Raw genomic sequence first — 6,313 nt, 5'->3', positions numbered from 1 at the left:
GACTCTGCAGATTCAGAAATTCAGCTGGATGAGCCCACCCAGTCAATTCAAATCTGGGAAGTGGGAGAACTGAAAGGTATGGAAAGAAGAGAAGATGATGGGGTGTATATGTCTTTGGTCTCCAATCTGAATTTACCTGAAAATGTCAAAAGGAATGAGGGAGCCCTAAATAATCTGACATTCAGCTAGTGTATACTGATCTCCTAATCCGTGCAGGTCTCTTTGCTCATGCTGTGGAAGATGCAGTTCTTGGGGAGCTTATATTCTAGTTGAGGAGGCAAGATAACACACATGAACTGACAATAAACCACACAAGACAGTATCCAATGACAGAGGATTAATCTGTGTGGTGCAGATGATCAATCCTATGAAGCTGAAGAGGTTCGCTGAGAGCAGAGTCATCACAGAAACTGTTGGGGGAGGTGAGACTTCATCTGGGCCTGGAGGGTGACAGGAGTGGAGAAGAGGCTGGGGGATGGGTGAGAGGAGGTAGGGTGGGGGACAGGAAAAGCCCAGTATGCTCAGGAGTCTATGGACAGATCAACCCATTTGGAATGGATTTTTTGTTGTTGGAGTAGTAGAAATGAAGAGTAGAAAAATGAAAGGAGCCCATATGGTGAAGACACTTGAAAATCCGGCCAAGTAACTCATTTGTTTGTGATTTCATTAATCTGTCCTTCCTTCCTTCCATCCACCAAATATTTACTGAGTGTCTGGTACATACAGCACAGCACTAGGGCCTAAGTAGGAAACAAGGAAGTGTGAAGATCATGACGTCATCATTAAGAACCTCATGATTTAGCAAGAGAGTTAAGACCCCCATATGAAAGCATCATGAGTGCTTCAATAGGGGATGAGGGCCAACGCTCAGCTGTGAAGAGAGCTACAGAGGAGAGGAGATGGAGTGGGGGCTCATTGCCACCTGGGGTGATTGTGGAGGTGGTGTTTGAGCTGTGCCTTGAAAGAGTAGAGTCTAAAAGGTGATGAAGAAGGGCAGGTGTTCCAGGAAAAGGATCGACAAGCATGGGAATGCAGAGTCAAGTGTGCTGCTCAGGGAACAGTAAGTGATGTGGGCTGGGCACAGGGGGGTGATGTACAGGGACACCCGGAGAGACTAAGATGGAAAGGGAGAAACCTCAGAACATGAAAACTAGAAAGGACCTCTGAACCTTCTACCTCTACTGCTCCCTCTTGCTAGGAAGACTGTAAGAGCCTCCTGGCCAGCCTCTCTTACCCAGACTGGGTAGTTCTCTTCTTTTATGAATTGAGAAACACACAGCTATTAGTCAAAGTTAGTCTAATTGCCGTAACAAACAATCCCCAAATATCAGCAGCCTAACATTACAATCCAGTGTGGCTGGCAAAGAGCCTCTGCTCCACACAGTCACCCAGGGACACAGCTTCCTTCTATCACGTGACACCACTATCTTCAAACACAGTCCACAAGGCTGCTATTAACGGGTGAAAGTTAGCACAGAGAAGGCACATCCACATCCCATGGGCAAGAAATAGTCATGTGGCCCTACCCAGGTGCCAGGGGGCTGACATGTAGTTTAATTGTGCCAAGAGGAAGTGGGTTTGATGAGAGCCTCTATCTCCACAAGCCTCATGTCAAATTGATACCTGACTTAAGGAGGGAGAAATAGAGACATACAGAGCCAGTGGGGAGCATGAAGGGACAACAGGGGCCTGGCAGTGTCTGCATTGGGTTCAGATCCATATCCTTCCTCTGGTTGTGTCCTCACACAGTTTGTGTGCTCTGAGTGCTGGTGGGTTTGCTAAGCATCTCCCCTACCCCAGTTTCCTCATCTGTCCCATAGGAATTCTAACTTGACCTCAAGACAAGTGATGCGGAAGAGCAGACATGGATCAGTACCATATCGGGGGAGCAACCTGCTCCTGACCTGACCTCTTCTCCTCTTCCTCCACCTCCGATGCCACCAGGGAACAGGGCAGCCAGACAGTCATCCCCCACCCCCACCCCATCCCTCCAGCCATCACCTGTGTGATTAAAGAGGCTAAACAGCAGAATGTTATTACAGCTTTTCCATAATGCAATGTCATCAGGAAGCCCTGGGCCTCTGGGCAGCACCCTGGCAGCTCATCACTCTTCCCAGCTGCACGGAGATTTTAGACCATGCAGGAAAGGGCAGGAAGCAGTCTAATAAAACAAATGGCAAGGCAAGACCACTCAGCAGCAGCTCTTCAAAATGATCTAAACTTCTGACTTTTGATTTAAATCTGCATCCTCTGTGGCCAAAACCATAAAACAGAAGATGAGGGAAAGAACTGAAATGAAAGCGTGGGTGCCAACAATTCAAGAGGAGGGAGGGAGGGGAGGCAGCCCTGGGACAATACTGAGTTAAGCATGAGCCCGGCAGGTTGACTTGCAGCCAGATTCTGATCTTTTTCATCGTGCGTTTCTCAGAACTTCTTCCTTCTATCACTAAGCTGCCTTGAAATGGGACAGAAAGTTTGAGAGCTAATCAAAGAACAAAATCTGGAATCTACCTGCTTCTGCTTTGCCCTTAACCTTCCTCCCTCAGCTCTCTAACACGAGTATCTTGAAGGGATAGGGGCCGGGGTGAGTGAGAAGACCTGGGTTTACACTCTGATGTCGTTCTCTTCAGATTCATTTACTCAACAAATATTGAGTTATACACTTCGTGCCAGGCCCTGCTGTCAAATAGTGACCAGTACCTACAGGCAAAAGGGAACAAGAGTGATAGGGGCTGCTACTTTAGAGGGAGCTCAAGAGGGCCTCTCTAAGTGACATCGACTACAGAGCAGAGTAGGAGGAAAGGGGCAGATCCCTGGAGCAGATGACAAGGTGTTCCAACAGAGCTGAGGGGCTTTGGATACACAGCAGGTTGCACGGTAGGCCCCCCACTGAGCCTATCCCAGCACACTTCCAGCACTTACATGTCTTTTTAAAAAGCCCACCTCCAGAATAAGCAGCAATCTGTTGCCAGTTTGACCCCTTCGGCTACCTTTACCTGGGGGCATTCAATGACTAACTATTCTGATGCAAGTCCAGACCCACTTTTTTGGGTGACATATCTGGGTATTGCAGCCAATCATTTCCTCCAGCTGAATAAGATGAAAGAAGAAAAATCAGGCAATTGTGCTCCACAATGAAGCTAAGTATTTAATTTCTTTTTAATGTTTACATTATTAACACCAGCATTACAAAATGATACTTTTACTTTCAAGCGATTTAAATGTGCAATTTGGTGTCTCGATTACTGGGATCATTATAACTTGAAAAACTGAAACAGCGCTCACTCCCTCCTGTCTCCTCCCCCAATGGTGCCTCATTTCTATAAAGAGCTATCAGGGCTCCATAAAGCCCAAATGCCCATTCCAAATGGCTCAGGAGGTTTGGTCCTGGTGGGGGTTTTCAATGAGCCAGGGGAGTCTGCATTCATTGTGGAATGAGTGACAGCCAGCAGGTGGATGTTAAAATGGTCATCAACTTCTCGAGGCTGGCACCAATGAGCTGCATTCCAGGCAGTTTCTATTAATGTGCCCAGAATGGTGCTGGGTGATTGACAAGCTAGTGAGCCCAAGCTGACTCAAACCACCCACAGGCACAGGGAAAGGAAAGGGGAGCATAGGTAAAACAAAGCAAGAGAGGACCCTAGAGCCTCTTGGAGCCACTACAGTCTGTTGGCCTACTCTGTGCCAGCCCTGGCCAAGCACTATAACGCACATAGAAGCACACTACTCCCATGGTTTACATTGACAGCACTGCAAGGAGGCCTGAGGAAGCACGCTGGTGGAGTGGAAAAGAGTGTGGGCTCCGGAGTTATTCAGTCCAGGTTCAAGACCCAGCTATGCCACTTACTAGCTGGTGACTTTGGCAAGTCCTATCCTCCCTGTGCCTCAGGGTCCACCTCTGTAAAAATAGGGATAATAGTGGTACTTGTATCTCTGAGGGCCATTGTGAGGACTAAATGAGTCAATATGTGTAAAGGCATTTAGAATAGTGCCTGGCACAAAGTAAATACTCAGCGCTAATTTATCATTATAATTCCCATTTTAAGATAAAGAAACTGAAGCTTAGAGCAATTAAATAACCCACTAAGGTTGGCTGCTCCAAAGGCCCTTGTCTTTGGTACCCCTCTGCCTGGAAGCCTCTTGCCCACCTTCATGTGGCTGCCCACCCCCCCGCCGCGGGTTACTCAGAGCTCTGTCAAACACAAGTTCCTCAGGCATGGCCTCCAGACCACCAACCCACCCCTACCCCAATCACTGCAGACCCAGCACCCTTATCACATCTGAAATTCTCTTGTTCATTCAGTACATGAGTTAGTACACATAAAGCACTACTGTTACTACCATGTATTTGCTTGGTTGCTGTCTGTCTCCCACACTTCAGTGTAAAATCCACAGGAGCAGGCCCTCATCGGTCCTGTCGACCACATGAAAGCTCAGGGCCAGTTTCATGGGTGTGGGGCCTGTGCAGTCGTCTGAGATCCAGCACTCGGAAGGGCCCCTCGCTTGGTTTAATGTTCTGCTGTTACTGTCTTGAAATTCTTAACATTTTTTAAACAAGGGGCCTCACATCTTCATTTTGCACTGGGTCCCAGAAAATTATATAGACAGTCCTAGACAAATGAATGAATGAGCAAGCCCACATTCCACCAGGTCTCTCAGACTCTTTAGAGACTCACTACTTCAGCACTGTGTCAAACAAGCCTTGGATGGGGGGAAGAAAGGTGGGCTTGACAGTCTGAACAAGGGACAACCACGACCTAACCTGGAAGAAGATGGTGTGTTGGGGGAGGGAGAGCCTTGTAAGGAGGCATTTGTTGGAGGTTCCCCTGGTATCCAGTCTTTCTTCTCAACTCTGCACTTGTACCTCAAGTGGGGTGAAAACCACTTGCTGCCACCTAATATTACTCTCCCTGTTGCCTAAGGCAGAAGGACCTTGGTCCCTGCCTCCCAGGGCAGCTGTCCTGTCCACCAGCCAGGTGCTCTTCAAAGCCACAGCTGTGGCGGGGCCTCAGGCAGAATTATAAGGACTTGGGGCACCCAGCACACCCCTAAGTGCCTGGAACTTGACAGTAAATAGACACAATCCTTGCCCTTTGGGCCTAAGGGCAGCCATCAAAACTATATGGCAATAAATACAACTGAAGTGAGGATGGAGGAGGGAGATGTTGCTGGGCTGTGGCCCTGGGGGGTTAATCAGGGAAGCTTTCTGGGGCCCTGGAGTGCCTCATTTTCTACTCCCCCTGAACTCTCCTTACCTCAGGTGGGCATCGCACACCCTGGGTCCCCAGAGCTTCTCCTTCAGCAGGTCTTTACTCCTACCGCCTTCAGAACAGTTAAAAGCTGTTCCAGGTTACAAACCACTCACTGATCTTTCCTCGAATTAAACTCCTCCTTCTCCCTCTTTCCCATTCCTACCCAGGCCTGCCTCTTGCTGCTCTTGAAGCCATTCCTGATCTCTCTCCCCCTACTCCCCTGAACAGCTAGAAGTAATATTTCTTTCTTCAAACTCCCTAGCATTGTCTAATACTTCAGTTAAAGCCCTTGTCACCTTTAATATTGTGTATTGGTTATGTATACACTTCCAGACTCGACAGTCAATGCTGTGAAGGCAGGATTCTCCTGGACTCACCTTTACAAAGCAGGTGGGGCAAGAGGGAGAAGGTTTGGGGGCAGCAAAGTGTTGTAGCCATGGGATGGTCTTGGTTGGATGCAGGCCAGTGAAGACGCAGGGGCGCTGAGACTTCCTTAAGGAAAATCTGAATGGTAGGGCAATCTTTTGAAAAGAAAAGTCAGTCCACATGGTGATGCAGCTAGAGATACTTAACAGAAGACTTGGTAAAGCAAACAAGAGAAAATATTTGCAAATCATATATCCGATAAGGGATTAGTATATAGAAAACTCCTAAAACTCAATGACAGAATAAAACAAACAAAAAACCTGATTCAAAAATGGGCAAAGGACCTGAACAGACATTTCATCAAAGAAGATATACAAATGACCAATAAGCATATGAAAAGATGCTGAACATCACTAATCATTACAGAAATGCAAATCAAAGCTACAATGAGATACCACCTCACACCCAGTAGGACATCTACTATCAAAAAAACAAAGTAATAAATGTTGGTGAGGGTGTGGAGAAACTGGAACGCTTGTGCACTGGTAGTGGGAATGTAAAATGGTACAGCCACTGTAGAAAAAAGCATGGAAGTTCCTTTAAAAATTAAAAATAGAATTACCATATGATCCAGCCATTCTACTTCTGGGAATATACCCAAAAGAATTGAAAGCAAGGTCTCAAAAAGATGTTTG

Source organism: Cynocephalus volans, chromosome 5, assembly GCF_027409185.1.
Source record: "Cynocephalus volans isolate mCynVol1 chromosome 5, mCynVol1.pri, whole genome shotgun sequence".
Taxonomy (NCBI): Eukaryota; Metazoa; Chordata; class Mammalia; order Dermoptera; family Cynocephalidae; genus Cynocephalus; species Cynocephalus volans.
The sequence above is the reverse complement of the archived record's forward strand: the minus strand, read 5'-3'. Positions refer to the sequence as shown.